The 24,784-nt window shown below is 44.9% G+C and overlaps 1 protein-coding gene across 2 annotated transcripts in view; it reads right to left on the bottom strand.

Moving 5' to 3' along the window:
- Positions 1-24,784, bottom strand: part of ABCA5 (ATP binding cassette subfamily A member 5) — a 510,372-nt gene that overhangs the window by 188,898 nt on the left and 296,690 nt on the right. The window lies entirely within an intron of this gene.

Below are 24,784 nucleotides of genomic sequence, written 5' to 3'. Positions count from 1 at the left end.
AACCGATTCACATCTACTCGTTCAAGACCTCTCATGATCTTAAAGACTTCTATCATATCCCCCCCTCAGTCATCTCTTCTCCAAGCTGAACAGCCCTAACCTCTTCAGCCTTTCCTCATAGGGGATCTGTTCCATCCCCTTTATCATTTTGGTTGCCCTTCTCTGTACCTTCTCCATCTCAACTATATCTTTTTTGAGATGAGGCGACCAGAATTGTACACAGTATTCAAGGTGCAGTCTCACCATAGAGCGATATAGAGGCATGCTGTCATTTTCCGTTTTATTAACCATTCCCTTCCTAAAAATTCCTAACATTCTGTTTACTTTTTTGACTGCTGCAGCACACTGAGCCGATGATTTTAAAGTATTATCCACTATGATGCCTAGATCTTTTTCCTGGGTGGTAGTTCCTAATATGGAACCTAACATAGTGTAATTACAGCAATGGTTATTTTTCCCTATATGCAACACCTTGCACTTGTCCATATTAAATTTCATCTGCCATTTGGATGCTGAAGAATTAGGTTAAATTATTGCTTTAAGAAAACTGCCTCATGTTGACTAGTAACTGGAATAAAAAGGCCTGAAGAGGGAAAAATGTAATTGTCAGTCCAAGGCTGAGAACGGCATGTGAGTGAAGAGTGAATTCCTGATAAGAAAGGTGCCAAGAAAGTTACAACAAACAAAGGAAGCAGAATGTGTGATGTCTGAGAGGCGCATGAAGGAAAATTACCAGCAAACGTAGGGGATGAGCAAAGGGAGGGGTAAACATATGAGCCATGTTTAACAGTGTATAAAAATCTAAGGCAAATTTAAAATGATGAGCAAACGGCATGGCTCACGAAACAGTATATTCTGTAAGATGAGCTCCTTTACTCCCATAAGGAAAACACAATCTTGATTTCCTTATCGTTTCTGCTATCTTAACTTTGTATGCATGCATGAAATAAACAGATACTGCCATTTCTTATAAGATCTCTACGCTACTTAATAAATGTTATGTTTTGAAACTGAAAGTCTGTTTCATCACTGGTAACTCTGGGGAGGAAACTAGCGGGGTAAGTTTCAAGATATTTTTAACATTTTGGTAGCAGAGGATGGTTCCAACTGCTGTATCCTTTCTTGCTTGCTTTTATTAATAAAGATTATTAACCAGCCTTTTGTCTGAAAGGTATGGGTCTCGGGCTTTGAACTCTCTGAGCGCTTGGAGCCTCAGGTAATGATATTGAACTCCCTGTAAGCACAGGTAATGATAGTGAACTCCCTGAAAGGTCAGGTAATGATTCTTTGAACTACCTGAGTGACACAGCCCTCAGGTAATGAACAATGCCCAATCTTCCAGTCTTGCAAGGTCCTCCTGTAATGTATCACAATCCGCTTGTGATTTAACTACTCTGAATAATTTTGTATCATCCACAAATTTGATAATGAAGCAGATTTGTTAGGCAAGACTTCCCTTGGGTAAATCCATGTTGACTGTGTTCCAGTAAACCATGTCTCTATATGCTCTATGATTTTGATCTTGAGAATAGTTTCCACTATTTTTCACTGCACTGAAGTCAGGCTCATTGGTCTATAGCTACCCGGATCGCCCCTGGAGCCTTTTTCTTAAATATTGGGGTTACATTCGCCACCCTCTAGTCTTCAGGTACAATGGATGATTTTAATGATAGGTTACAAATTTTAACTAATAAATCAGAAAGTTCATTTTTTAGTTCCTTCATTACCCTAGGATGCATACCATCCAGTCCAGGTGATTTGCTACTCTTTAGTTTGTCAATCTGGCCTACTACATCTTCCAGGTTCACAGTGATTTTGTTCAGTTCGTCTGACTCATCAACCCTGAAAACCATCTCCGGAACTGGTATCTCCCCAACATTCTCATTAGTAAACATTTAGTCTTTCTGCAATGGCCTTATTTTCTCTAAGAGCTCCTTTAACCCCTCGGTCATCTAATGGTCCAACCGACTCCCTTACAGGTTTCTTATTTCGGATATATTTAAAAACGTTTTTATTATGAGTTTTTGCCTCTATGGCCAACTTCATTTCAAATTCCCTCTTCGCCTGTCTTATCAATGTTTACACTTAACTTGACAATGCTTATGTTTTATCCTATTTTCTTCAGATGGATCCTTCTTCCAATTTTTGAAGGATTTTTTTTTTTTAACCATGACAGTAATCGTTTTGCCTTCCTTCCATCTTCACCAATACCAGCTCCGTTCCTCGCGGGTTGAGCCTTTGGGTGCGTAGGGCCAGCTGGTCTTAGGTGGGCCCCTGCGAAGATGGTGGATTCACTGCCGGAAAGGTCATCTGAAGTCAGTCCAGGATCAGAAGCCAGAGAGTCGTCGATAGCCAGTCCGAGGTCGAAACCAGAAGAATCGCCATAAGCCAGTCCGAGGTCAAAGCCAGAAGGTCCATCTGTCGGGATCAGGATGGGAGCTGGAGCAGGAACAGGACTCGGAAGGCAGGAACAGGGCTCGAGACACTCCGTCACATAAGGCCGGTGACCTATCAACTACTGACCGATCTCCCTGGGCCTTCCCTAGCTCGCGTGCATGCCGAGGCCCCACCTCCTAAAGGGGCGGCGGCAGGAAAACTCAGCCCAACCCCCAGCTGACTTCAGGCTTCACCAGATACTTAAGAATCCGGTGAAGCTCAAAAGAATCCACCAGTGAAGCAGACTCATTGCCAAGTCGTAGGATGTCCAGGGAAGCCTCCTTAAGTATCCTGTGAAGCCTGAAGTCAGCTGGGGGTTGGGCCGAGTTTTCCCGCCGCCGCCCCTTTAAGAGGTTGGGCCTCGGCACACACGTGAGCTAGGGAAGGCCCAGGGAGATCGGGGCCAGCAGCGTCCCAGCTCCTCCTGCATCGCAGGAAGGCCTGGGGAGCTACAGCTCCCCGGGGAGGCCCAAGCGACCATACCGGGGGTAAGTCTTGGGGCTCGCGACCTGTTAGTGCCGGTGGCACTTACAGTAACCCCTTCTTCTAGGCCTCCTCCCAGGAGGTCTAGGCTTTAGGAGATGAGTGGCATGGACCTGCGCAAGGAGATTCTTGTCCAGGATATTGGACAATGGTTCCCAGGAGTTTTCCTCTGGGTCAAACCTTTCCCAAGCAAGTAGATACTCCCTTCTTCGGCCTCTCTTCCTACAATCCAAGACCTCATGTACTTAGTAGATAGTGTCACCTTCCAAGACAAGCGGCTGAGGCTCTGGAGGTCTCCTGCTGAACCAGGAAAGTACCACAGGCTTTAAGAGGGAGACATGGAAGGAGTTGTGGATTTTCAATGAAGTGGGTAACCGTAGTTGATAGGTCACCGGCCTTATGTGACGGAGCACTGAAAAAGGCCCAATGTAACGAGTAGTCAGCCTCATGGATGGGAGTCTCAGTCAGATGAAGCAGGTGCTGAGCCACACTTTGCTCCCCGGCCGGAGTTGCAGTGCTGGCCTACGGTGTACATTCGCACTTCGTTTGGCATGATCGCTGGCCTCCTTAAGTAGGTGCTGGGTGTTCTCCCACAGTTTATGTAGATCCAGTGCGGTTAGCTGGGCTGCCAGTGAGGGAACAGTCAGGGGAATTGGCAGAGGAGGGAGTGGCTGTCTGCCATATACGATCTTGAAAGGTGATGATTTGGTGCTGGCAGAGACGTGGGAATTAAGGGCAAATTTGGCCCATGGCAAGAGAGTGGCCCAATTATTTTGCTGGGAGTTAACACAGGAGTGGAGAAATTGTTTCAGAGTGTGGTTTGTCCTCTCCGATTGGCCATTCGCCTGGGGGTGATAGGCAGTGGTAAAGTCAAGGGTGATCCCAAATTTCCTGCAAAAGCGATCGACCACAACCCATATGGTGGTCTTGCCCTCGGACAGATGCAGGTCCACAATAAAATCCATGGATATACAGGTCCAGGGCTCCTGGGGTGCTGGTAGAGGTTGTAGAGGTCCCCAAGGTCGACCGGGTAAAGGTGTTTGTACGCCTGGATGTCTCTCCTCAAGGTGGGCCACCAATAGAATCGCTGGATGGAATTCAGGGTTCGCCTCTGTCCCAGGTGATCAGCTGTACGAGAGTCATGCGCCCACTGGAGTATTTTCTCCTGGAGTTGGCGGGGTACCACAGTTTTCCCCGGAGGTACAGAGATGGTAGTTGCAAACTGCACCTGAGCAGGGTGGATGATGTGGCATTGTGGTTCTGGAGTGTCGTCAGGAATAAAGGAGCGGGATAAGGCATCGGCTTTGACATTTTTGGTTGCAGGGCAGTATCGGAGTACGAAGTTAAATCGTGAGAAGGAAAGGGACCATCGGGCCTGTCGTGGGTTTAATCGTTGGGTGTGGTGCAAATACTGCAGATTCTTGTGGTCCGAGAATACAGGGATGCAATGCTGTGCTCCTTCCAGTCAGGGGCACCATTCCTCGAAGGCGAGTTTGATAGCCAGCAATTCCTTGTCTCCGATCCCATAGTTCTTCTTAGCTGGCGAGAATCATCTGGACAGGAAGGAACAGGGATGGAGTGTGCCAGTGGAGGAATGCTGGCTTAGGACTGCTCCCATACCCTTCGGATGAGGCGTCTACCTCCACGATGAAGGACTTCTGGGGATCAGGATGCTGGAGGCAGGGTCTGTTGAGGAAGGCTGCTTTCAAGGACTGAAAGGCCGTCAGAGCTTCCGGAGTCCATTGTTCGGGATTGGCTCCCTTCCGAGTCAGGGCTGTAAGGGATGCGCCTAGGCTGGCATAATTGTGGATGAAACTCTGATAGTAGTTGGTGAAACCAAGAAATCTCTGTAGGAGCTTGTGGCCAACGCTGAATTCTAGCGAGTTTCTCTGGGTCCATGGAAAAACCCTGTTTAGAGACAATGTAGCCCAAAAAGGCAGGCTTTCTTGCTCAAAAATGCATTTTTCTAGTTTTGTGAAGAGTTAATGGTCTCTAAGGTGTTGGAGCACCCGAGCGACGTCAAAGCGATGGGTGGTGAGGTCTCGGGAAAAGATTAAGATGTCATCGAGATACATGACCTCGCACTCATAGAGCATAACCCGAAATATATCATTCATCATATTTTGAAACACCGCGGGTGCACTGCAGAGGCTGAGGGGCATAACAAGGTACTCATAGTGCCTGTCACGGGTGTTGAAGGTGGTTTTTCACTCGTCGCCATTCCGAATGCATATCAGGTTATACGCTCCTCGACGGTCTAGCTTAGAGAAGATGCGAGCCCCTTGCAGCCAATCGAAGAGTTCGGAGATAAGGGGCAAAGGTAGTGGTCCTTTTGGGTTATGGCATTCAGCCCGTGGTAGTCGATGCATGGGCGAAAACTCCCGTCTTTCTTCACCACAAAGAAGAATCCCGCCCCTGGGGGAGAGTCAGAAGGAAGGATGAAGCCTTTGTCCAGGTTCTCCCGGATATAGTCCAACATGGCTTTAGTTTCTGCTTGGGACAAGTGGTAGACTCGGCCCCAGGGTGGTTCGGTGCCAGGGAGTAGATTTATCGCGCAGTCGTACTGACGATGGGGTGGAAGGGTATCCACGTCTTGTTTGGAAAAGACATCTAAGTAGGAGGCGTATTGAGCCGGAAGCCCCGGAGGAAGGAGAGTAGTCGTCAGGCAAGACTGATGGAGGATTGGCTTGAGACAAGTCTTGTGACAGGAGTTTCCCCATCTGGAAAGCTGTAGGGTCGTCCAGTCGAACTGGGGAGAGTGTCTTTGGAGCCAGGGGAGGCCCAGGACAATAGGATGGATCGCCTTTTCTATGATGTGAAACATCAGGATCACCTCATGCAGAGTGCTCGTCCGGAGTTTGACTGGGGCGGTGACATGGGAGACATGTCCCGGCAAAGGTTCTCCTTGGATGGACAACAGGATGAGCGGAACTAGAGTTGAGAAGGTGGGGATCCGGAGGTGTGCAACCAGCTGGCGCATAATGAAATTTCCCCCGGCCCCTGAATCCACTAGGGCAGCGTATGGAAGTCTTGATCCGCCATCTAAATGTTACAGGAAGCGTAAGCAAGGGAGCGGGATGCATCAGGCCCAGAAGGAGTCCCTCTCTGCTGCCTAGGCCTGGGAGTTTCCCGGGCGCACCGGGCAAGAAGACAAAATGTGTCCAGCTCCTCTGCAATACCAAATAAAATTAACTAACTACATATCCTCCAGGGCAAGAACCGAAACTCCACCTAAGGAAAAATGTGAGCTTTTGCTGAGTTTGGCCGAAGGACCTCCGGAAAGGCTGTTGACCTTTCAATGACCTTTCAATCAATTCTTCTTTCTTTTAAAGCTTTATTAAGCCAAAAAGAGCAGTGAGGGAGGGAGAAGAGAGGAAGACGACTTCCAATAGATGCTCCTATTGAACCAAAAACAAGCTGGGAGCCTTACATAGGGCTCGCTTTACTGGGATGCACCAGAAGCCTGACTCACAGATCGTTGTCAATGAAACAGAAGAGGCTGACAAACGCAGAACTGCCAAATATTTCTCCAGCAGGCTGGGCAAAAGCCAAAGCCTAGGAGTCAAGTATGTCCTGCCAAAGGAGGCAGAGTTGTTTATTTTCTTTTTTGATGATATCACCTGTATGTATTTCATGCATGGAACTAGATATATCAACAAAAATATGAAAAGTCTAGCTGGAATTATAAATAGATTGTATATGTTTGAACTGGGGAAACCTCATAAAGCGCCAATTTTAGGCTATATGAATATGCCTAATGGCTACTTGTAAGACTCTAGCTCCAACTTCATGGTTGTTAGAGAAAAGTTATAATCATTAGTAACCCCAGAATATATAAGTTGCTCAGTCCATAATTCTGATGGCTAACTTGATAGTCCAGTGCAAATCAGCTGTGATGGTATCCAAAATCAAATGTTATACCAATCAAGACTCACAGTTGTGACGCCAAGATGCTGTATACAAAACTTCATGCGATAAGTATTGTGATCCCGACAGTGCAGTGTTTCGAGTAAATCCTCTTCATCAGGGAGTAACTCTTAAGCATGGAATATACCTGTATGTCTCAGCTGTGAAAATGTACATGCGCGATAATGATCAATTCGTACCGCTGCTTTGGCACTTTTCTCTAACAACCACGAAGTTGGAGCTAGAGTCTTACAAGTAGCCATTAGGCATATTCATATAGCCTAAAATTGGCGCTTTATGAGGTTTCCCCAGTTCAAACATATACAATCTATTTATAATTCCAGCTAGACTTTTCATATTTTTGTTGATTACATAAGTGTCTGGCACTATCTGGATCATTTTTTTGAGTATTGGAACTAGATATAGCCAGTATATTACTATCAAAGCCAAATTTAAATTATAGCACCTAGCAAGCACAAAAATGTAATAACTGAAATCTAAAATTTTGATCTAATCTCCACAAAAAAATCCAAAAATGTAACAACTACTTTCTTTGAGATAAATTATCAACCTATACTATAAGAAGCAGCAGAGGAGGACCAGAGGGCTCATGTGTGTGCTGTTCCTAGCAGCCTCTGGAAGAAGCCTCCAGAAGTCGCAGCAAGCAGTCCGAACTTCAAGCTTCATGGCTCTGGCTTCTGGAGGCCCCACTCCTCTTGCGACAGAAGAAGACCAGAACTGCACACCATTACCTCAAACTTCCTTGCTATACCTTATCTGTTTAGTAGACCATATCTGTTTTTATTTGGTTTTACATGATAATTGTGATGGTAGGAGTAATTTGCTACAGATTTTATACAGAAGAGTCAATAAGGTGAGTAACTAGGAAGATATAGGTAGATTAATTGTAGTGTTTGAGGGTCATCACCAGACAAATATAAAATAAATCTATAGACTAAAAGTAATTTAGTTTAGCTTTACATCCCTGCTCCCTTAGAAATTTAACTCAATAAGAATCAACAAAATTATGATGCAGGACGTAGTCCAGCAGTGAGAGGAGGCTTTCAAGTCTTTTGCACTGAGTGCCACATGTATGATTATCTCCCAGCTGGCGAGATGTCGTATGTGTGCACAAAGTGCAAAGAGCTCCAAGCCCTCAGAGAATGAGTCCGATCTCTGGAGGCTAGAGTAGCAAACCTGGAGGAGCTAAGGGAGACAGGAGGTATATAGAGGAGACCTTCAGGAACATAGTAGAGAAGTGCCAACTCCAATCTGATAGCCCCTGTGCTGCCCTGGAGGAGGTCACCTGGAAAGAGAGCATCAGCTTGATGAGGAAGGAAGCAATCCTGTAGCTAGGACCTTCCCTCAAGGTAATATAGTATCCTCTCGCACCAAGGATAGGTCTCCAGGGGCACATGCCCAAAAGGGAAGGGGTAGGATGGCCGTTATAGTTGGTGATTCAATTATTAGGAAGGTTGATAGCTGGGTGGCTGGTAGATGTGAGGATAGCCTACCTGGTACAAAGGTGGCATACCTCACTTATCACATAAACAGAATTTTAGATAGTGCTGAGGAGGAGCCTGCCGTCTTGCTACATGAAATAGGAAAGTGCAGGAGGGAAGTTCTGTAAGCCAAATTTAGGGTTTTAGGTAGAAAGCTGAAATCCAGAACTTCCAAGGTAGCACTCTCAGAAATGCTCCCCGTTCCATGTGCAGGACCCCAGAGGCAGGCAGATTTCCAAAGTCTCAATGCATGGATGAGCCTATGTTGCAGGGAAGAGGATTTTAGGTTTGTTAGGAACTGGTCTTCAGTTTGGGGAAGGGGGGGGGGGGTGGGCTTTTTCCAAAAGGATGGGCTCCACCTTAACTAGAGTAGACCCTAGGCTGCTGACACTAACCTTTAAAAGGATATAGCACAGCTTGTAAACTAGATGATGGGCAAAAGCCAACAGTCACTCAGAAGCACATGGTTCGGAACGATGTATACTAAGAGAGTAGGGAAAGTAGTTGTCAAATCATAAAAGGATGGTGAAAAATTGCAAGAGGACACTGCAAAACAGGGAGACTGGGCATACAAATGGAAAATGAAATTTAATGTAGACAAATGCAAAGCAATGCAGGAAAGAGTAACCCAAATTCCTGAACATACCCAGATCAGTCTAGGGAAGAGTAATCCAAATTATAGCTGCAAAATGCAAGGTTCCACATTAGTAGTCATAACTCAGGAAAAGGATCTAGGTGTCATCATTGAAAATACATTGAAATCTTCTACTCAGTGTGCAGCAGCAGCCAAGAAAGCAAATAGAATGCTAGGGATTATTAGGAAAGGAATGGAGAATAAAACAGAGAATATCATAATGCCTCTGTATCGCTCCATGGTGAAACTTCATCTTGAGTATTGTGTTCAGTTCTGGTTACATCTCAAGAAAGTGTTGGGGGAGCGCAGAGGAGCTCCATGGAAGCGCTGAGGCAGGCAAGATGTATCCAAGCATGGGTGGACAGGCTGACCACCAAGAGGCCTGACCTCTGCCGAACCTGAATGCATCAGGAGAGACCCAGCAATGCAATGCTGGTCTCTGGGGTAGCCCTCCGGCCACTCGATAGCCCTTTCGGACCTGCCACCTGGGAACGGCAGATGCGACAGGATGGACAGAGGTCGAGGACAGGCGATAGTACTGGATCTGAAACAAGACTTAGGTACTTAGAGACTTGGACAAAATGAGGATACTTGGAATTTGAACAAGGATTCAGGTTGCTCAGATGTGGATGGAGATACAAGATGCTCAGATGCGGACACAGGATAGTCAGACGTGGTCAGGCAAAGCAGGGATCAAGCCAGAAGTCAATCCGAAGGTAGAGGACAAGGGCCGGGTACAGGAGCAGGAACCAGGAGCGTAGGCAGGATCAGGTAAGAGGACTCAGGATACTCAGGCGAGGACAAGGACTCAAGATCTAGATCATGGACAGAAGCAAGCACAAGGAACTCCGAAGACTGGGAACAGGATACAAGACTCAGGAGTCAAGACTCGGAACTTGGAACTTTAAAAGCAAGGGTCTTCCGGAGGCTTGCGCTGCTGACGAGACTGGAACAAAGGACATTAGGAACATCAGGACACCAAGACATCAGGGCATCTGGACATCTAGGACATCAGGAGATCAGGGACCATCTGAAACACGGAGAATGGAACATCAGGTACTTCTGGACCGGGAACATCAGGACTACGAACATCCGGAGACTGGAGCATCTGAAGACAAGAATATCTTGAAGACAGGACAGATGAGGACGCAGAATCTGACGAGAGACCAGGAGGTGCAAATGAAGATGGAGACGAAGGATCAGGAGCCACTAATGAAGACAAGGGAATTTCCTCGAAGAACAGAGTGCCTTGAAGAAGCAAGGATCACGGAGATCTCCTTGATCGAAGAGCTGGAACGGAGAATCCAGGAGCTGACTAGCTCCTTGAGAAGGCAAAGAAAGACTGACAGAAGTCCCTCTTTTTAGGGCTAAAGAGGAGACGCCTCGGGAATGTCATCAGAAGGAGCCATGAAGAACTGCCCACCGCGTGCCCTTTAAATAATGTAGAGGCGCAGCCACGCGCCTAGAAGGAGGCAGGACCATGGAGAGCAGCGGTGGCATCCATGCCGTGAGGCAGGACCATGGAGAACGGTGGTGGCGTTCATGCCATGAAGAAAGAAGATGGCGGCTGTCCCTGTCATGGGAAGAGGAGCTCTGCAGCGGCTTCTGGGCCGGGAAGAGGACATGGTCGATGGCGGCCTCCGGACCACAGAGGAAGGACGGCGGCGGCCTCCAGGCCACGTGAAGGAGGGACGGTGGCGGCGGCCTAGCCACGAGGAGGAGGAGTGGTGCCCAGGCTGCGCAGAAGGCAGCGGCGACCATCTACAGGCCGCATGGAGGGAGCACCGGCAGCGGCATCCAGGCCGCGAGGAGATGGCGGCGGCCTCCAGGCCGTGAGGGGATGTCGGTCAGCGTCGGCAGCAGCGGCCTCTGGGCTCCGCTGCGAGGTAAAGAGTCTGCTTGTGGGTACAGCAGAATTAGAAAAGGTATAGAGAAGGGCAATCAAGATGATAAATGGGATGGAACAATTCCCCTATGAAGAAAGGCTAAAGAGGTTAGAACTCTTCAGCTTATTTATTTATTTATTTATTTATTTATTTAAAAGCACTTATAACCCACTCTTCCTACGTACAGAGCGGGGTACAATATAGAACATATACAGACAATAGAAAAGGAGGGAAAGGGCAATGCAAAATCTTCGGGGGGGAAGACAGAGAACATAAGAAAATGCCATACTGGGTCAGAGCAAGGGTCCATCAAGCCCAGGATCCTGTTTCCAACAGTGGCCAATCCAGGCCATAAGAATCTGGCAAGTACCCAAAAACTAAGTCTATTCCATGTTACCATTGCTAATGGCAGTGGCTATTCTCTAAGTGAACTTAATAGCAGGTAATGGACTTCTCCTCCAAGAACTTATCCAATCCTTTTTTAAACACAGCTATACTAACTGCACTAACCACATCCTCTGGCAACAAATTCCAGAGTTTAATTGTGCGTTGAGTAAAAAAGAACTTTCTCCGATTAGTTTTAAATGTGCCCCATGCTAACTTCATGGAGTGCCCCCTAGTCTTTCTACTATCCGAAAGAGTAAATAACCGAATCACATCTACCCGTTCTAGACCTCTCATGATTTTAAACATCTCTATCATATCCCCCCTCAGTCGTTTCTTCTCCAAGCTGAAAAGTCCTAACCTCTTTAGTCTTTCCTCATAGGGGAGTTGTTCCATTCCCCTTATCATTTAGGTCGCCCTTCTCTGTACCTTCTCCATCGCAATTATATCTTTTTTGAGATGCGGCGACCAGAATTCTACACAGTATTCAAGGTGCGGTCTCACCATGCAGCGCTACAGAGGCATTATGACATTTTCCGTTTTAGTCACAATTCCGTTTCTAATAATTCCCAACATTCTGTTTGCTTTTTTGACTGCCGCAGCACACTGAACCGACGATTTCAATGTGTTATCCACTATGACACCTAGATCCCTTTCTTGGGTTGTAGCACCTAATATGGAACCCAACATTATGTAATTATAGCATGGGTTATTTTTCCCTATATGCATCACCTTGCACTTATCCACATTAAATTTCATCTGCCATTTGGATGCCCAATTTTCCAGTCTCACAAGGTCTTCCTGCAATTTATCACAATCTGCTTGTGATTTAACTACTCTGAACAATTTTGTTTCATCTGCAAATTTGATTATCTCACTCGTATTTCTTTCCAAACCATTTATAAATATATTGAAAAGTAAGGGTGCCAATACAGATCCCTGAGGCACTCCACTGTCCACTCCCTTCCACTGAGAAAATTGTCCATTTAATCCTACTCTCTGTTTCCTGTCTTTTAGCCAGTTTGCAATCCACGAAAGGACATCGCCACCTATCCCATGACTTTTTACTTTTCCTAGAAGCCTCTCATGAGGAACTTTGTCAAACGCCTTCTGAAAATCCAAGTATACTATATCTACCGGTTCACCTTTATCCACATGTTTATTAACTCCTTCAAAAAAGTGAAGCAGATTTGTGAGGCAAGACTTGCCCTGGGTAATTACACAATGTTGGGTTCCATATTAGGTTCCATATTAGGAGCTATCACCCAGGAAAAAGATCTAGGCATCATAGTGGATAATACTTTAAAATCGTCGGCTCAGTATGCTGCAGCAGTCAAAAAAGCAAATAGAATGTTAGGAATTATTAGAAACTGAATTATTAGAGGCTGAAGAGGTTAGGGCTGTTCAGCCTGGAGAAGAGACGGCTGAGGGGGGATATGATAGAGATCTTTAAGATCATGAGAGGTCTTGAACGAGTAGATCTGACTCGGTTATTTTCACTTTCGAATAATAGAAGGCCTAGGGGACATTCCATGAAGTTAGCAAGTAGAACATTTAAGATTAATCGGAGAAAATTCTTTTTCACTCAACGCACAATAAAGCTCTGGAATTTGTTGCCAGAGGATGTGATTAGTGCAGTTAGTGTAGCTGGGTTCAAAAAAGGTTTGGATAAGTTCTTGGAGGAGAAGTCCATTAATGGCTATTAATCAATTTTACTTAGGGAATAGCTACTGCTATTGATTGCATCAGTAGCATGGGATCTTCTTAGTGTTTGGGTAATTGCCAGGTTCTTGTGGCCTGGTTTTGGCCTCTGTTGGAAACAGGATGCTGGGCTTGATGGACCCTTGGTCTGACCCAGCATGGCAATTTCTTATGTTCTTAAAGCCATGCTGACTTTGTTCCATTAAATCATGTCTTTCTATATGTTCTGTGATTTTGATGTTTAGAACACTTTCCAGTATTTTTCCTGGCACTGAAGTCAGGTTAACCGGTCTGTAGTTTCCCAGATTGCCCCTGGAGACCTTTTTAAATATTGGGGTTACATTTGCTATCCTCCAGTCTTCAGGTACAATGGATGATTTTAATGATAAGTTAAAATGTTTACTAATAGGTCTGAAATTTCATTTTTTAGTTCCTTCAGAACTCTGGGGAGTATACCAACCCAGGTGATTTACTACTCTTCAGTTTGTCAATCAGGCCCACCACATCTTCTAGGTTCACCGTGATTTGATTCAGTCCATCTGAATAAGAACATAAGAACATAAGAAAATGCCATACTGGGTCAGACCAAGGGTCCATCAAGCCCAGCATCCTGTTTCCAACAGTGACCAATCCAGGTCATAAGAACCTGGCAAGTACCCAAAAACTAAGTCTATTCCATGTAACCATTGCTAATGGCAGTGGCTATTCTCTAAGTGAACTTAATAGCAGGTAATGGACTTCTCCTCCAAGAACTTATCCAATCCTTTTTTAAACACAGCTATACTAACTGCACGAACCACATTCTCTGGCAACAAATTCCAGAGTTTAATTGTGCGTTGAGTAAAAAAGAACTTTCTCCGATTAGTTTTAAATGTGCCCCATGCTAACTTCATGGAGTGTCCCCTAGTCTTTCTACTATCCGAAAGAGTAAATAACCGATTCACATCTACCCGTTCTAGACCTCTCATGATTTTAAACACCTCTATCATATCCCCCATCAGTCGTCTCTTCTCCAAGCTGAAAAGTCCTAACCTCTTTAGTCTTTCCTCATAGGGGAGTTGTTCCATTCCCCTTATCATTTTGGTAGCCCTTCTCTGTACCTTCTCCATCGCAATTATATCTTTTTTGAGATGCGGCGACCAGAATTGTACACAGTATTCAAGGTGCGGTCTCACCATGGAGCGATACAGAGGCATTATGACATTTTCCGTTTTATTCATCATTCCTTTTCTAATAATTCCCAACATTCTGTTTGCTTTTTTGACTGCCGCAGCACACTGAACCGACGATTTCAATGTGTTATCCACTATGACACCTAGATCTCTTTCTTGGGTTGTAGCACCTAATGTGGAACCCAACATTGTGTAATTATAGCATGGGTTATTTTTCCCTATATGCATCACCTTGCACTTATCCACATTAAATTTCATCTGCCATTTGGATGCCCAATTTTCCCGTCTCACAAGGTCTTCCTGCAATTTATCACAATCTGCTTGTGATTTAACTACTCTGAACAATTTTGTGTCATCTGCAAATTTGATTATTTCACTCGTCGTATTTCTTTCCAGATCATTTATAAATATATTGAACAGTAAGGGTCCCAATACAGATCCCTGAGGCACTCCACTGTCCACTCCCTTCCATTGAGAAAATTGCCCATTCAATCCTACTCTCTGTTTCCTGTCTTTTAGCCAGTTTGCAATCCACGAAAGGACATCGCCACCTATCCCATGACTTTTTACTTTTCCTAGAAGCCTCTCATGAGGAACTTTGTCAAACGCCTTCTGAAAATCCAAGTATACTATATCTACCGGTTCACCTTTATCCACATGTTTATTAACTCCTTCAAAAAAGTAAAGCAGATTTGTGAGGCAAGACTTGCCCTGGGTAAAGCCATGCTGACTTTGTTCCATTAAACCATGTCTTTCTATATGTTCTGTGATTTTGATGTTTAGAACACTTTCCACTATTTTTTCATTACCCATGAAAACCTTCTCCATTACGGGTACCTCCCCAACATCCTCTTCAGTAAACACCGAAGCAAAGAAATCATTTAATCTTTCCATGATGGCTTTATCTTCTCTAAGTGCCCCTTTAACCCCTCGATCATCTAACGGTCCAACTGACTCCCTCACAGGCTTTCTGCTTCGGATATATTTTAAAAAGTTTTTACTGTGAGTTTTTGCCTCTACAGCCAACTTCTTTTCAAATTCTCTCTTAGCCTGTCTTATCAATGTCTTACTTTTAACTTGCCAATGTTTATGCTTTATCCTATTTTCTTCTGTTGGATCCTTCTTCCAATTTTTGAATGAAGATTTTTTGGCTAAAATAGCTTCTTTCACCTCCCCTTTTAACCATGCCGGTAATCGTTTTGCCTTCTTTCCACCTTTCTTAATGTGTGGAATACATCTGGACTGTGCTTCTAGAATGGTATTTTTTTAACAATGACCACGCTTCTTGGACATTTTTTACTTTTGTAGCTGCTCCTTTCAGTTTTTTTCTAACAATTTTTCTCATTTTATCAAAGTTTCCCTTTTGAAAGTTTAGCACGAGAGCCTTGGATTTGCACACTGTTCCTCTTCCAGTCATTAAATCAAATTTGATCATATTATGATCACTATTGCCAAGCAGCCCCACCACCGTTACCTCTCTCACCAAGTCCTGTGCTCCACTGAGAATTAGATCTAAAATCGCTCCCTCTCTCGTCAGTTCCTGAACCAATTGCTCCATAAAGCTATCATTTATTCCATCCAGGAACGTTATCTCTCTAGCGTGACACGATGATACATTTACCCAGTCAATATTGGGGTAATTGAAGTCTCCCATTATGACTGCACTACCAATTTGGTTAGCTTCCCTAATTTCTCTTAGCATTTCACTGTCCGTCTCACCATCTTGACCACGTGGACGGTAGTATACCCCTATCACTATAGTCTTCCCCGACACACAAGGGATTTCTACCCATAAAGATTCAATTTTGTATTTAGTCTCATGCAGGATGTTTATCCTGTTGGACTCTATGCCATGCCGGATATAAAGCGCCACACCTCCTCCCGAGTGCTCCTCTCTGTCGTTGCGATATAATTTGTACCCCGGTATAGCACTGTCCCATTGGTTATCCTCTTTCCACCATGTCTCTGAGATGCCAATTAAGTCTATGTCATCATTCACTGCTATACATTCTAATTTTCCCATCTTACTTCTTAGACTTCTGGCATTAGCATACAAACATTTCAAAGTTTGTTTTTTGTTTGTATTTTCATTCTGTTTTTTAATTGATAGGGGTAAGTTAGAATTTTTTAGCTCAGGTGAGCTTTTAGTTACAGGCACTTGGACTACTTTTCTAATTATTGGAACCTCACTGTCGGGATGCCCTAATTCTAATGCATCATTAGTATCCTTTAAAGATACCTCTCTCTGAACCATGCGCTGCTGAGCGACTGTCGGCTTTCCCCTTTGTTCTAGTTTAAAAGCTGCTCTATCTCCTTTTTAAAGGTTAGTGCCAGAAGTCTGGTTTCCATCCTGGTTAAGGTGGAGCCCATCCCTTCAGAAGAGACTCCCCCTTCCCCAAAAGGTTCCCCAGTTCCTAACAAAACTGAATCCCTCTTCCTTGCACCATCGTCTCATCCATGCATTGAGACTCCGGAGCTCTACCTGCCTCTGGTGACCTGCGCCTGGAACAGGGAGCATTTCAGAAGCATTGAGGGAGTGGGTTCGGTTGGGCTAGGGGGTCAGAAGAGAGGTGAGTAGGGGGACGCTATTCCGCGGCCGATGGGAGAAGACGTGTGAGTGCTGAGCTCCATCCCCCTCACGCAGGAAATACCTATTTAACTACTGCTAACCCTGATTTTCTCCAGCCAATTTACACCACGACTGCTCTGCACCTCGAGCCGGCTCCAATGGCATCCAAACAGAAGCAGACGGACCTCAAACAATTTTCCTTTGGGAAATTGTGCGCTGAAGAGGGGCCTGAAGGCACTGATCAGACCAGCCTAAATTTTGAAGCTGCCGGAGCGTCGGGTGACGTGGCTGGTCCCTCCCCCCAGCAGACACTTACTGCCGCGAGAGACATGCCGACGAGGGAGGAGCTGAGAGGTTGGTTCCAGGAGCTGTGCGCAGACATGAAGCAGCACAAACTAGACTTACTAAATTCTATGGCAGACATCAAGGAAGACTTAACTGCTTTAGGGAACCGAGTCGATGATGTAGAGGTCAGGGTGGACGGACACGGGGAGACCATGAACAAAATGGACGCCCAACAGCAGCAGTTCAGTAAAGATATAGCTGACCTTTCTGATAAACTGGAAGATTTAGAGAACAGGAGCAGGAGATGCAATCTTCGGCTCAGAGGTGTCCCGGACGGTCCGGAGTATGCGGATGCTCATAATGTTGCTCAGCAAATTTGCTCTTTTAGACTGCAAATGGGGCTTTCAGACAAGGACAATAATTCAGCAGAGCCCCCTGTAATCAGGCTCGAACGAGCGCACCGGGCCATGGTGCGTTATTATGTTATTATGTCCCTGGAGCTGAGATCCAGGGACATAATAATCTGCTTTCACAGTTTTTTACAGAAATCCCAGGTATATGAGGCGGCCAGAAAGCAGCATGACATTCTGTGGAACTCACACTACATCTCTATATATATCAGGACCTAGCACCAGTAACTCTTAAACGTCGTTACGACTTGCGTGAAGCTACAGCTGCCCTCAGTACCGGGGGCATACGCTATAGATGGACTTTTCCTTTTGGCCTACAATTTCAAGTCCAAGGAGTGACCTACCGTATTAAAACTCTGCAGGAAGCGGCAGAAGCATTTCAACAGGCACAGCTACAAGTCATGTTTCAGGTTCCCAGGCAAACCATTGCCCACCCTAAACCGGATACCCTGCCTCACTGGCGCAGAGCAGGAAAGGGAGGTCGCCGGCTGAGACGGCACTCAGGAAACGCCTGCGCGTCCATGTCAGATTAGGGTTGAGATGATGGTACCTTCCCTGGTTTTTCCATTCATCATTCTCTGCATAGAGTCGGCGTTGGGACTTGGTTTTCAATGTCCCTTCTTTTGGAGACCTTAAAACCTTTTACAGTTTCTTGAGTTGCTAATTAACCTACACTGTTGCATTTCATGGGGTTATGCATTCAATGGCACGTTGGTATTTTCTTGTTATTGTTCTATTATATTATAGCTAAGTAGAGGGGGGGGGGGACGGTTCTGGCGCTGGGGGCTCCCTGAGTACTGGGTTTAGTTGAGGCCTCTTGTAGGTTTGTCTTCCGCTGGGAATAGCGGAATACATCATCCTAACTGGGGATGGAAACAGGGTTCTTCTCTTTCTTTCTCTGACAACTGAGTGGCATACATCGCCTATGCTGGGCGACCACATGTATCCCTGGGTGGGTGCGGATCCAGTGTCTCATGGTTCACCATGGCTTCTAAATTGATATCTCTAAATGTGAAGGGGCCGAATACCCCGAGAAAGAGAGTGCTTCTCAAAAAAGAGTTACAGCTGCACCAAGCCACCTTAGCCTTTGTGCAGGAAACGCATGTGCGGAAGCATTATGAAAAATTATTGGTTTTCCCTTCTTATCCCAATTCCTATTGGTCAGCCAGCACCAAGAACTCCCGATATGCAGGGGTGGGGATTCTTATTTCTCATACTTTCGTTCATGATATGTTACATACGGTTCTGGATCCGCTGGGTAGGTATTTACTGCTTAAAATGAGAGTGGGTGGTCGCATACTGACCTTGGTTAATGTTTACTTCCCTAATGCGAACCAAGCATCATTTCTGCCAGTGGTAGATCAGTTACTGACTAGTCAGGCAGAGGGAGATATCATACTAGGGGGTGATTTCAATATGACCTGGAACCCCAAGATTGATAATTCCTCTAAGAGGCACACAACCTTGTCTGGACTGCGCAAAGCGAGGTGCGCTTTCCTGACTCATTGGCATCTGGTTGATATTTGGCGGAACAGACACCCGACCTCGAGGTCTTACACATTCTTTTCCCGACCTCATAATACCTATTCACGTATTAACTATCATTTCCTCGATGCCAACATTCAGACCCGGGTGCAGAAGGTGGGGATTGATAGCATAACGTGGTCCGACTACGTACCTATTTGGGCTGTGATGTCCCTAACGGGCATAGAAGGTGGTCTGCGCACTTGGCGCCTAAATGACAGCTTGCTAAAAGACGAGGACTTTGCCAAACAGTTAGATTCCCAGATACGAGAGTACTTCAGCTGTTACGCTTTGGGAGTGTTCTAAGTCGGTGGCTAGAGGGATTTTGCTCTCTCGTGCGGCATATTGCAATAAAGAGCGGGATGGCAAAAAGTCGGCGCTGGTAATGGAAATTGCTGAATTGTCCCGTCAGCATGCTGCCACTAAGTCACCCGCAATTTATTCCCGCATTTTGAGAGCCAAAGATTCATTAAGATCAATAGATGACGCTTCTGTTAGCCACCAGTTGAACATGGTCAAACAAAAATATTTTGAGGGGGGCAATAAGGCCGGGCGACAGCTGGCGCAGAGTCTGAAGGCGGCGCGGGTCCAGACCCTGGTGGCCAAAATTTATAACTCCCAGGGAACACTGGAAACTGACTCCGAGAGCTTTCGAAAATGTTTTTCTGATTTTTATGCTGCATTATACACCTCGGATACGTACATACCTGTTACTAGCATTACCGACTATCTAGATTCTGTGACCTTGTCGACACTTACGGTGACTCAACAGCAATATTTAGATGCCCCTATCACACCAGATGAAGTGACCCTTGCCATTAAGAATTTAAAACCGGGTAAGGCACCGGGCTTCGACAGCTTTTCTGGGGAGTATTACCGGAGATTCACGCCCACTCTAATTCAGCCTCTCATCGATATGTTTAATGCACTTAGGGAGGCTGGTGCCATTACCGCTAATACCAACACAGCCGGGATCTCAGCCATAGTGAAGCCGGGTAGAGACTTGACGTAATGTGGTTCATTCAGGCCCATATTGCTGATTAATTTGGATTTTAAAATCCTGGCCAGAGTACTAGCTGAATGATTGAATGGGGTTCTCCCTCAACTGGTTCACCCTGACCAGGTGGGTTTTGTCCCAGGGTGCCTTGCAGTGGACAATGTTCGTCGGATTGTGAACATTATAGGTATGGTTCAACACAACAATATTCCCTCTGTACTATTGTCCCTGGACGCTGAAAAGGCGTTTGACCTTGTTCACTGGCCTTTTCTCTTTTGCACACTGGAGCATATGGGTTTTGGCACCTTTTTTGTTACCTGGATAAGGAAACTTTATGATCACCCTTTAGCTAGAGTAAAAATTAATGGCAGCTATGGGCCAACGTTCCCTATTAGTCGGGGCACGCGCCAGGGGTGCCCTCTATCTCCCTTGCTATTCGCCTTATTTCTAGAACCCTTTACCACTCGTATTCGGAAGGCCCCTTCAGTGACGGGGGTCCGGGTGGGATGACACCACTTTAAAAACTCCTTATTTGCAGACGACATTATGCTTACCCTTACCGAACCGCTTACTTCCCTGCCAGGGGTGATGACTGATTAACAGCATTTGGGGCGGTCTCAGGGCTTAAAGTTAACTTTGATAAATCAGAAATTTTGAACATTAACCTCCCCCCTGCAGCATGTCGAGGTTATGCAGCTCAATCTACCTTTTAAATGGGCCAAAACAGCGTTAAAATATCTAGGGATTCGCATCGGAGCTATTGTTAGTCAATTATTCTTCTTGAATTACACACCTCTCCTACAATCTATTGCAGCTGACCTCCACAAGTGATCCAGACACACATATTTCTGGCTTGGGCAAATAGCCATTATAAAAATGAATGTTCTCCCTCAATTTTTATACTTTTTCACCACCATCCCAATTTTGATTCCTCCCTCTATGCTTCGCAGGTGGCAGCAACAGATTTTTGGGTTCATTTGGCAGAAAAGGCCGCCACGGATATCGCGTGCCACCTTGTACCTTGCTAAAGATAGAGGTGGCTTGGGAGTCCCGAACCTGCAATTGTACTATTGCGCGGCACAACTGCAGGCTTTAATTGTTCTCCATAATACACACAACATTTCCCAGTGGGTCTCCCTTGAATAGGCTATTGTTGGGGACTTCCCACTCTCCGCCTTCCTGTGGCAACCTATGTCCTCGCGTGCTGCTATCCCCTATATGCCTTATGCATTGAGCACTACTCTTAGTCTTTGGAGAAGGTGGAAGCCATTGCTGATTGGAAATGAACTCTATACCCCGTTAACTCGCCTTTTTGAAAATGTTATCTTCCACCGCGCCACTGCTTCCATGGCCTCGAAATCATGGCTTGAAGCAGGCATTAAATGTATCGACCACATTCATGTTCAGGGTTCTATGATGACTCGAGAGGAGATTCACTCCTACTACAATCTGACTGATGTGGATTTTTTGTTGTATGCAAAACTATACCACTTCCTCAAAGGGGCCCTGAGAAGGGGCACGCTGCCGTCTCACTGTCACATTTTTGAACACTATTGCATGAATGCACATAAGATGAGGGGTCTTATATCAAAAACTTACACACTGTTAGCGGGAAGGGCAACCGGCTGGTTCTGCCAACAGAAGGCATGGCTGGCTGATTTTGGCTGCGAAATGGACGCAGATGCCTCATCTCTAATTTTCCTGACTGCGCACAAGTGCTCCATCTCCGCCAATATTCAGGAGAATTGTTATAAATTATTGTATCGCTGGCATTATACCCCTTCACTCCTCCTCAGATTCAAATCCACCACCTCTGACGCCTGCTGGAGGCACAAGAGATTATTTTCATATTTGGTGGCAATGTGGGAAAATTAGTAGTTTCTGGGTGGAAGTCTTTAAGTGGACGTCACACATCATCCAAGTACCTCTGGAGGTTAAGCTGTGGCATGCTTTATTAACTATGCCTATAACATCAGTGAATAAATCCACACAGAGGCTAATACAAAAAGCCTTTATTGCGGCCCAGATTGAAATTGCAGTACATTGGAGAGACATTAACGCCTCCAGCTTTGCTCAGGTTTTACACAGATTACACATTGTATACCAATTGGAATGCCTTACGGCGGTGCATCACGATCATATGAAACATTTCAATGCTACCTGGGAACCTTATGTTAAGTGGATGGAGGAGCAGGCTCATGGGGAAATGGGGGAATAACAGCTCTGCTGTCTAGCTGTGAAGTGATTAGTTGCTTAGCTAGCCTTATCTGCTCTCTGGTTTCTTCCACTGGACTCCGGAGTCACCCAGTAGTCCTTACTTCTGCTGGAGTCTGAATCATGTGGAATTATGTATTTCTGTCACTCTGCACGGTTGTTCTTTTTCTTCCTGTTGTTGGGGTGGGAGGGGGTTTGAGGGTTGTCTTAATACTATTATAGCTTTGGTGATTTCTGGTATGCTTGTTTGTAAATATCATATTGTACGTGGCATCACATGATGGCTGCTTGGTTTCTTCTTCTAGCTTATCTGATTGTACTGCTTTATTTTCTGCGATCACTTAATAAAAATGTTTAAATAAAAAAAAAAGAAGAGAGGTGAGTAGAAAACTAGGTAGCATCCTCTGAAGGGGGGGGGGGCAAGTTGAGGGTAGTCTGTTGTCATCTATGCTGGGGAATGCTCTCTTGAAGAGGAAAGATTTTAGGGCTTTTTTTTTTAAAGAAAGTTCTTTCTCAGAGGCATCTTATTGTCTTCAGTAGGCTGTTCCATAGGAGTGGTCAGGCAGAGAAGAATGCACGTTCTCTGGTTTCCTCAAGATGTGTGAACTTTGTATGCAGAGCATCAAGTAGCATCTGGTTTGATGATCTGAGTTGTTGGAAGGGGACGTGGATTTTTATTGTTGAGGAGAGCCATGGGGAGTTTAAGTTATGGATCGAGGAAAGATGTGATCATTCATGGGAGTGCTGGTAAGGAGTCTAGATGCCGAGTTTTGTATTATCTGTAGAGGGGCGGGTGGGGTATGGGGTAGGCCAGTCAAGAGGGAGTTGCGGTAATCTATCCCTGAGAATAGTAGGGATTGAAGGACTGACCTGAAATCTGAATATTCAAGAAGGAGCTTAAGGTGACTTAGCAGGCACAGTTTGTAGAAGAAGGAGTTGGTGATATTTCTTATATGGTTATGCATAAAGCGAGAGGGGTTGATATTGACTCCCAAGTTCTGTACACTTTGGTAGATAGGGATGGAATGGGAATCAAAGATGGGAGTGTTGACTGGATGGCGTGAAAACATGATGATTGGAGAAGAGACAGCTCAGGGGAGATAAGATAGATTTCTATAAAATAATGAGTGGAATGGAACAAATAAATGTTAATCAGTTGTTTTTCGAAAAGTACAAAGACGAAGGGACATACAATGAAGTTACTGAGTAATGCATTTAAAACGAATAAGAGAAAATACTTTTTAATCAACGCATAATTAAGCTCTGGAATTCATTGCCAGAGGATGTGGTGAAAGCTAGTGGTATAGCTGCGTTTAAAAAAGGATTGGACAAGCTCCTGGAGAAAAAGTCCATTAACAATTATTAAAATAGAGTTGCAGAAATCCACTGCTTATTCTTGGGGTAAGCAGCATGGAATCTATCTACCCCTTGGGATCCTGCCAGGTACTTGTGTCCTGGCTTGACCACTTTTGGAAACAGGATACTGGGCTTGATGGACCCTTGGTTTGACCCAGTATGGCAAGCCTTATGTTCTTATGTTCTAAGCATTTTAACTATGAAATTTAGTCTAAAAAATCCTTGGGGGATTGAAAAATTTCCTCAAACCATTTCCCCTTTTTATTATTTTTTTATCTTTATGATTTATAAAATTTAGTCAATCAGATCTTACTTTTCATAGAGATAGGCCAGTTTGCACATCCCAGGATAGGCTTCTTGACTGGTGTAGCAAAAGTAAAAGAAAGGAAATTATCAGGTAAGTCTTAATTTCTCCTTCCTTGTCCTGCTCCTCCAGTCAAGAACATGTGGGATATATCAAAGCCCCATTATAATGGGTAGGTGGATTGCAAACTCAGTCTTAAAACAGCTGTCCCAAAATTAGCATCCTGTCTCATGAGAACATCCAACCTATATGCTTGGCAAATGGACAGTTGTCCAAGTTGCTGCTTTACTAATATCTACTGGATTTACTGTGACTATCTCCGACCACGATGAAGACTGTGCTTTAGTTGAATATGACCCTCATGTAAATATGCCAATGCGATGGCTTTTTTAATCCATCTTGAGATGGTCGCCTTTGAGGTGGTCTCCCCTTACGTGCACCACTGAAAAAAAATCTATCAGAATTATGAAAGTCACTTTTCTCATGTATCTCCTAGCATCTAAGAACTGTAAAGACTGTAGGCTCCTGCAATCCTTCTCATCGAAAGATGGCAATATAATGCACAGATTTAAATGGAATGCTAAAACCACCTTTTGTAAGCAGGATGGAATAAGTCTCAGCATTACAGAAACCTTATTAAACCTTAGAAAGGGAGCCTTACAAGACCAAGAATGCAACTCCAAATAACATCTTGCTGAGGTAATTTACAATAAAATCACAGTTTTCAATGCCAAGTCCTTCAGAGTTGCTTGTTCTAATGACTCATAAGGAGGGTTTGCTAAGGTGCTTAATATCAAATTCAAATTCCATAACAGTATGATAGGCCTCAATGTAGGATTAAAGTGTGTAACTCCTTGTCAAAAATGTGACACTTCCTTACGAGAATGATATAGATGTCCCTTAATCTTTTCCCTTAAGGAAAGAAATCGCTGCAACCTGTACCTTTAAAGAATTCAAGGTCAAGCCCCTGTCGAGACCCTTCTGTAAGAATATCAGAATATCTCCTATTTGGAACATCATG

The sequence above is a fragment of the Rhinatrema bivittatum genome, chromosome 4 (genome assembly GCF_901001135.1).
Source record: "Rhinatrema bivittatum chromosome 4, aRhiBiv1.1, whole genome shotgun sequence".
In the NCBI taxonomy this organism is placed as follows: Eukaryota; Metazoa; Chordata; class Amphibia; order Gymnophiona; family Rhinatrematidae; genus Rhinatrema; species Rhinatrema bivittatum.
The sequence above is the reverse complement of the archived record's forward strand: the minus strand, read 5'-3'. Positions and strand labels throughout refer to the sequence as shown.